The sequence below is a fragment of the Ipomoea nil genome, unplaced genomic scaffold (assembly GCF_001879475.1).
Source record: "Ipomoea nil cultivar Tokyo-kokei standard unplaced genomic scaffold, Asagao_1.1 scaffold2690, whole genome shotgun sequence".
Classification (NCBI taxonomy): Eukaryota; Viridiplantae; Streptophyta; class Magnoliopsida; order Solanales; family Convolvulaceae; genus Ipomoea; species Ipomoea nil.
Window position 1 is genome coordinate 541,641 of NW_017619118.1, and position 9,550 is coordinate 551,190.

Genomic DNA, 9,550 nt, shown 5'->3' on the forward strand with positions numbered 1-9,550 from the left:
TTCTGACAATATTCCAGCTACTCCAACGATATTCGGACCGACTACAAGAACTAACTTTGACGAAATAAAAGGATCGACGAGACTGTGAGACGTTGACTAGCAGAAAAGGCAACCACCCGGGTCTCCTTCTCTCACAGAGAAGCTAAGACGGTCACCTGGGTCGTCGTCTCACAGAGTAGGCAACCAGTTGTCGTCTTCTCTGATAGAGAAGGCAGGCACCTGAGTTTTGCTCAACTCGTACCAACCCTCCTTAATCTTTCATTTCTTATGTTTGTTATTTCTTTAAAAATTATTATTTTCGTAATAATATTTCCCAAGAGTATATTAGAATTAATTGATTTGCAAAAGGAGTAGGTATCAGAGCTTGACTTTGGAGGGTTGCTTAAAATTACAATAATCACGATGAGCTCTCCAAAGATATTGGAGTAATTGGTGGAGAATTTTAGTGGTTCTTGCTTTATGTCAACTATTAACTCTTTCAAGTGTTTTTTTTTTTTTTTTTTTTTTTTTTTTTGAATGACGAGGGAAATCTCACAATTTTGTCTTGACTCTAGCTAATAAAGGAGTACAAAGAAATAAACTGACTTAGCTAGGTTACCCATAACTTACCAGCTCAAACCAAAAAGGCAAAAACTTGAACGCATAATTTTGTAGTTACAAGTGTGGATCTCTTGCCATCTTAACTAGGATTACTCTCTTTGTTTTATAATAAAAATAATATACATTCAATCACTTTCAGTTTTTCTTGTTACTATTATATATATATATTTATATATATATATATATATATATATATATATATATATTAATGATTAATGATGTTGCAGAAGTTTTTAAGCTTCCAAGGAATGATGAGAAGCTAGTTTTGACATTGAAGCAAAAAGAGCTGTAGATATTATGACCTAATTTAAGGAATACTACGAGATTGATAGTAATTCATCGGTTGTCAAGCTTATAAAAGATGTTATTAAGGTGAAATTGACAAATTGGGTGATGATTTTAAACAGAGTTTGATATCAAAAAATATCTCTTGACTATTTCATAATTTCCAATTTCCAAATTAGTCATCAATTATCAATTTTTCTAAAATGATATCTCAATTATGTAAATTTTTTACTTATTTTAGTCTTTTGTTACATACATTAAAGACTAAATTGAGTATTCGATCCCCACCCATGTGAATGGAACAAAACATATGACTAGTCCCCTACCGCTTAGTGCGCTGACCGTCGGGACGAGGGATTAGTCTCCTGGTTATGGGCTGGAGGGATACCTGGGCAACCAAAAAAAAAAAAAAAATACTAAATTGAGTAAATTTTTGCATCAAGGGACAAATTTGAGTGAATTGATAGTTGAGGACTAATTTAAGGGTGTGTTTGGATCATGGGATTATAAACCAGGAATGAGAATCAAAATCAAAGTTAGTGTTTGGTTGACAACTTTTTAAAACACAACTATGAGATTTGATTATTCTTTAATTAAAAATCTCATTCTATAATTAAAAACGAGTATCATTCTATTTTGTTGGTAATCTGATTTTTAAGTTTGGATTAGTGCTTTTAGATTTTTGTTTTGATTTTTTAATTCATATTTGTGCTATGGATGTCATTATATTAGAATCAATTGCCTTAATTTTTTATTTTTGTGTTTTTAAAACCTTTATTTCCATTATAGGGTCATACATAACTAATCATCAATATTGGTAATCATTTTAATTCCACCCTAGTACTAAACATGCAAAATACTTTCACCAAAACTCATTACCATTACAAAGTATTTAATTCCCATCCTGATTCCCATGTGAAAACCAAATACACCCTAAAAATTATGACATAAACGATGAGTTATTTTGGGTATTATCTCTTTCAATGCAAAAACTTGTGTGAGACTAGGTCTCACGGATCCTTGTCCGTAAGACGGGTCAGGTCAAATGTAATATTTATACTAGCAAATGTAATACTAAATTAGGAATAAAATGTTTATTACTGGAAAAATATAATACTTTTGCGAATAGGAAAGTTGATTTTTATGTGGTGAAGGCATTGCTTGAGGTAAAGTAATGCAAAGACCACGAAAAACGTTAGTGGTTGCGTGTTTGCTTTAATTTATCTATTTTCATCTATTGAAGTAGCAAGGGGAAGCTTACTTGTCAACTTTAATTTTTCGTTAATTCAACATTGAAATAATGATATATAAGTTATGCAAAGAACAGCTGAAGAAATAATTGTTACATGCATTATTTGGCCAAAGTGAGTTGGATTTATGAACGTAACATATCCTATTACATCTAAAGCTAAGGCTAATGTTGATTCAAAGTATTTTGTCAAAGTTATTGGTAAAAAGAATTCCAGTTCTATAAAGGAATATCAGTACTAAGAGGAATAGTTATTAAAGAATACTAGTTCTAAGGGGATTTGTTGTTGAAGATTTTCTAGTTTTATTTTGATTAGGAATAGTTTGTTATTTACGAATCTGTTAGGAATAGCTACTATAAATAGGGGATGTCCTTTATTGTAGATCTCAAGCATTCAACATTAATCTTGTGAGGTACGAGAGTCTTTGAGAATATGATACTAAATTTCCCTAGAAAGTAGTACATGTGTTTAGGTTTCAATAGTTTGGTAGAAAAGATCATTCTATTGTGTAATCTCAGGTTCCAAACAGTGTACTTTAAATATTGAGCTTTTAGTGGATTTAGGCAAGTTCTCAAATTGAGAAGCGCCTCGCAGATTAGGGTTGTTTGCCCGAACTGCGTTACAAATTGTTTGTGTTACAACTTCAGTTTCGGTGCTGCGCTTTACAAAATTTTCAGCTAGTAAGAAATTAGTTAATAGAAATTTTGAGAATGAAGCAACTACTTTGAATAGTAATGATGCAGTATCTAGTGAATAGGTGGAGCAAACATCAAGAATCATCAAGCTCAATATCCCAGATTGTGAACTTGACAATAATGAAATACATTGTTGTTCTCCCAAATTGTTCTCAAAAGATTAGTTGAATACTTAACCCCAAAGTCCCGACAGAGTACTTTGAAAGATGTAAATCATGATTATGATTCTGGATCATTATTTCTAAACTTCACTCATGTGACCAACTGAGCTAGTTATGCCATGGGGGAAACAATAATGAATTACATAAAATGACTAAAGATGTAAGTATTTTTTATTTTTTATTTTTGTAATACAAAAGTATTATTTTATATGTGAAAATGTTATTTATTTGTGCAAAAGTACTAAGTTATGTACTTGTATATGTTTTTAAACACAAAAACATAACATTTACGTGTGAAAGTATTATTTATTTGTGTATAGTAGTAAAAGTATTATTGCGTTTTAAAGTAACAATTTCTATATCATTTTTTTTGGTTGAAATTTTTTTTACATATTCTACTTAAAAGTACCATAACAAAAAAAAAAAAAAAAAAAAAAAAAAAAAAAAAAACTCACATATAAAAGTATCCTACATTGAAGAAAGAAGATAATAATATAAAGTCCATCTATAATGAAATGAGCGTGGGTACGTGGTTGTTTTTTTTTTTTTTTTTTTTTCTTGATTCATAAGGCTTATAGCATATGTGCAGTTATTTTTATATATTTATTTAAAATCAGGTGTTAAATGAATAATCAAAGTAACTATTTTTCTTCTAATTTTAAATACAATTAATATTGTTAAGTGATCCTAAAATAGGGTTATAAACTATTCAAAATTTTGATTAACTGCCTAAATTGAATTGATTTATTTAATTAGTAGTTCGATCACTAAGGATTCGTTAGAAATTTAAAAAATATTTTTCAAAAAATGACTCGTTTTTTAAAAAATAATTTAATTTTTTAATATTGGTTGAAGGTCAAAAAACACACTTTTAATTGTTTGGCTGAAAGTTATGAAATTACATTTTTCTATTTGGTTCATTTTTTAAAAAATGAACATATTATTTATTATGAAATTTGTGATACTTACACCCAGTTATCTACAACATGATCCGTCTCACGAGCGATTCTCTACAACCTGACCCGTCTCACGGACACAATCCCACACAAGTTTTTGTTTTATTTTTGTTTTGTAAATTTATTCTTTTAATTCGTAATAAAGTTATTCAATTGCTATCTAATATAAACATTATATTTTGTGGACAAGAGAGATTACATTTTTCTTAATGAAAATGCAGTGGCTTTCTCAATTAATAGGAAAAAGAGGCATTTTTAGGTGGTCTATTTATGGTCAATAGCTATTCATGATTACCTAATTAAGGTGAAATGGCATGGATATGACTATCTTATCTCCAATAATATGGATGTTTGCTCTATTTTTTTTTTTTTTTTTGAATGTAAAAACTAATTATGTTATTTTTTCGCAAATGGAAGATGAAGTTTTTTGGTGAATTTTTCTCTGCAAAATTAAAACTTTTGTGGGATTCACTAGATGAGAAAAGGAAACAAAGCAGACTTTTTGGACTCGCGTGTGAGAGATGGATGTGTCCAGTAGCACGCCCTTGCTGGGCGCGTTATGCCATGCTTTTTTTGTTTTTTGTTTTTTTTTTTTTTTTCTCTCGCTCTTCTCTCTTTCTTTATCTCTCCTACATGTTTCTGAAAAAATTAATAAAAAATTTATACTAATGAGGATGCTCTTAATATCTTTTTCCATTTGAAAGTGATTCCCATTGAAATTGATTGTGGTATTAGTCTACAGAATCCACCTGTAAATACCATATATATATTTCTTTGACTTTGTAAACTTACAACACCCGGCCATTAATGTATTTTAATTCTTTCCTTCTTTATTATAGAGCTCCCTACATGCTGCAATCGAGTCCACATTCATTTGTACAATTATTCAAATTGCATTTCCAAAATAGCCATTAATACATTTTCCCACTAATAAATCACTCTTTCAGATACTCTTTTTAATATATTTGATTTTATCCTATTTAATTATTATATGATTCTTTATTAACTTATTATCGTAAAACCAACCAATTTATGGACAAAAAATGAATATTAATTTATAGGGATTAAATTTTCTTAAAGTGAAATAATTCAGCGACCAAAATGTCATTTTCCCTAAATACCAAAGTGCGGTCTTTATCGCTAGTTCGCTACCAGGGAAGTTCCATGGTTTGGTATCTTCAAGCCAAATGAAGTAGAAGTTTTGGGCGCTAAGGAGGCGTTGAAGTGGCTGGAGGAGCTTAATTAATGAGGATTGTGTTGAGGTGAAGTCAGATTCTATGAAAGTTATCAACGACACCCATAACAATAATTTGATGACGTTTTTTTTTTAATCTTATTATTAATGATATTAGGAAACTAGTTAGAGATTTTGTTAATCTTACTTTTTTTGTTTGTTAAACGGTCTGCAAACAGGGTCGTCCACTTTCTAGCCTGGGAAACTTTGCCCAAATCTGGCTATGTGGACTGTTTTCTGGTCCCGTCTCTTTTTCTTGTTCATATTTTGGAGCTTGACTCTATTTAAGCTAATATAAGTTTTCGTTTCAAAAAATAAATAAATACCTGAGTAATTTTTATTTTTTTTTTCACTAAAAGCCAGCCCATTAACAACCAACTCATGCACATAAATAGCAATATTTTCCTAATCTAGATTTAGTGAATTCTAAACGATATTAATGCATACCATAAAAACCCACTAAATGAGAATGAAAAATTGCCATAAAGTCTCTTCATCAACTGATTCCACACCCCATTCTGCTTAGATCTATTTAGATCTATTTTTCATTCCAACTGCTCACTCCGATCCGCCCAATTTTAATATATATTTGATTTTGAAAACTTTCCCCACTTTTAGGCATAGCTAAGTACCAAATCAGCTACAAAATTCAAGTTTTACAAAATTGAAAATTAAGTGACAACTGACAAGCTTTTAAATATAAAAATATAACTAAAATTAAAATTATAAGTTTATAACTCTTATAAGGGACCAAGAACTTATGATCTAATGGCATCAAAGTTGGACTCTCCTATGGAAAGTTGTGGGTTCGAATTTCAGTGGAGGTGATATTGAGTCTTTGTGCTTCAGTAGGTTGAGAAAGTAATTATGAACATATACTACATTGTAATAAACTATAGGAATTACATTCCCTCATAACTTACGTTATTGAATCTAAGTAGTTATGAACAGATACTACATTGTAATAAACTCTTATAAGAGAGTCTATCATATCGTTTTAGAGAACGAGTGATATTACATTCCCTCCTAACTTTATACGGAGTATCTTAATATTTACATCATTACCTAACACTATTTGATTGTGCGGTATGTTTTATGGGTGACGAGCAGGGCTGGATTTTAGGCTGTGCAAGTTGGGCTACCGCATAGGGCCCCCAAATTTTAGAGGGTCCAATATTTAATTTTTACCTAGCTAGTTTAGAAATAAAAACTAAAAGTTTTCAATTTAACTTAAAAAGCTCCATGGAGGAATGGTAGGAACATGTGTTTATTGTATTTAAACTTGGAAGTTAGAGGTTTAAAACATGTGATAGTTATGCTGTGCATCCGTATGCACCATGCATGGTGCATACGGATGCAAAAACGGCGTCGTTTTATTAAAAACGCGCATCCAAATTAAAAAAAAAAAAAATCAGTTTCGATTCTCCTCTACAGCATTATGTTGTTCATTCATTCTGGAATTTTAGTTCATAGATTCTGGAGTTTTAGTTCATTGATTCTGGAATTTTAGTTCATCGATTCTGAAATTTTAGTTCATAGATTCTGGAATTTTAGTTCATTCATTCTGGAATTTTTAGTTCATAGATTAGATTCTGAAATTTTAGTTCATCGATTCTGGAATTTTAATTTATATGTTGTTGCTGGGAATCGAAACTGATTTTTTTTCTTCTTAAAGTGAGACGCGCGTTTTTAATAAAACGACGTCGTTTTTGCATCCGTATGCACCATGCATGGTGCATACGGATGCACAGCATAATTTGCCTAAAACTTGTGTGTTGTTCTAATTTTGAACATCTTCCTTTTTTTTTTTTAAATCCTTTTGCATTACGAGTTATGCACACAGCACACTATTATTATTGTTATAACTAGTATTTGCACCCGTGCGATGCACGGAATGAATTTGTTGTAATATATTAAGAAAATATAAATCGATATATAATTATTTAAATTAGACCATCAAATATTATATAGTGCAATTAAAGATATAATTTGAATCATTTATATATTTTGATATTATAATTGCTTGAATTTGTGCAAATAATTGCTCAAATTAATAGCTAATGTCTAGATGTACGCATGCGGTCCTATAATTTTAAAGATTTTATTTATCATTGTTTAGTATTTTCATACATTAGGCAAATGTGCTCGTTCTCTAACAACTCAGTTATAGAAATGAATTGCTATCCTTATTCATTTGTATGGAAGATATATCTTTTTGTCTAGATATATAGCAATTTTTTCATTTAAAAAAATAATTAATATCACCAATTATATTTACACATTATTGAAACCTCTTTGCAGACGGCATTTGTAGTGACAACACAGTCTTGTTCATCTTTGTCTAGAGCTAACATCTTCTCCATCAGGACAGGTTACTTGGGTGAAAATATATAATGGTAGAATATCCCTCAATTAGTTATCCTTTTCTCTTTTCAGTAAATTCGTAATATCAGATTCATTTTCAGCCAATTATTCTTTTTATTTTTTTATTTTTAGTCAATTAGTCAATTAGAATATCAAATGCAGTGATATTTTTACCTAAATTTCGTTCCATTTTTAATTGATGATGTAAATATTATTATTGAAATATTTCCGTTCCATTTTTAATTTACCTTTACTATTGTTTAAAATATGCATTTACTATTGATAATGTAGAATATTATTATTGAAATATTTTCCTCCAATTTTTAATTTCCATTCCATTTTTAATTAAAATGCAATGATTAGAAGAATATACTTTGGACTTGTCAATACTTGCCCAAATTTTTTTTGGCAAACCCAAGGTTTCCACCGTCGGACACAGTGACTAATCCCCTCGCTAAATTGTAAGCACCTCTTTTGGGTGGGACAGCTGGCTTAGAGATTTAAGGCTGCTCCATTCCCAAATCCAAGGATGAACCCTTGACCTTTGGTTAACGATGGATGAGTTCCTTACACTCAACCACACCCTCCAGGTTACTCTCCTACATTGATGGACAAGCAATTATGTTTGTAAGAGGAGCATTGCTCCTCTTTCCAAATATTTTTAATGTGAGATCAAAATGATCCCATATCATTTACAAAGGGAGCCCGTGACTCCCTTTTGTCTTCTTCTTATTATTATTTTTTTAAATTTTAATTTTATTTTGTATATCGTTTTGTTTGGATTATTATTATTATTATTATTATTATTTGATTATTGACAAATTCGCCATTTTAACAATTTATCTTTAATCAAAACACCAAAAATATTATTTAATAACTAAGTAATTTGTTCCAAGCTTCTAAAAACTAAAACAACACATACATTTTGGGTTAATCTTTCCTAACCCCCACTAATAAATAAATAAAACTAAAATAAGAAGACAAAGCTAAGGGTCCGTTTACTAACAGAAAACTGTTCTCTGTTTTCTGTTTTCTAATTTTTCAGTTTTCATTCTCTGTTTTCTATTTAGAAAACTTGTTTACTAACAGAAAACTATTCTCTGTTTTCTGTTTTCTAATTTTTCAGTTTTCGCCTAAAATTTAATTTAGATAATATTAATATTTTTTGAGCTAATATTTAAAATATTTTTTTTGATATATTCATTTGAATGACATGTATATGAATATATAACTTTTACTTTGAATTCTAATATATGTGAGATTTCAATATCCGATATCTTGACCGAACTTGTATTATGATGTAACATAATTAAAAATATTCGAACTAATAATCTATTGAGTTCAATCAAAATCTAAAACATTATATAGAGTTTAATTCTTAATTTTGATAATGTAAATAATGTCTAACTTTAAAGTGTAAGCAAATAAATTATGTTTAAATAAGTAAAGTAAGTAGAAAATATAGAAGTTATTGATAAGTAAAATAAGATGATAATGAATGTAATCATAGTAATGTACTAATGTGGTTATAGTGACATATAACTAAATAGATGATAGATGATTCTGTTTTCCATTTTGAAAACAGTTTTTAAGTGTGTTCCAATTTTCCAGAAATTTTCAGAAATTATTTTCAGTTTTCAAAATAGAAAACTGTACGTGTTAGTAAACATGTTTTCTGTTTTCTATTTTCCAATTTTCAGAAATTTCCAGAAATTTTCAGTTAGTAAACGGTCCCTTTAGTTTTCTTAAATAAGAACCTTTTGACTTCTTAATACTCGCCTCATCGATGGGCAAACAATTATGTTTGTACTTCTTATATAGAGGAGCTCAAGAGCTCATCTTTTCAAACATTTTCAATTTGGAATGAAAATGAACCCACATCATTTACAAAGGGAGCCTGTGGCTCCCCTATGTTTTATTCCTTTTTTTTTTGTTAATTTTAATTTTATTTTGTATATAATTTTGTTTGGATTATTATTATTATTATTGTTATTATTATTATTAT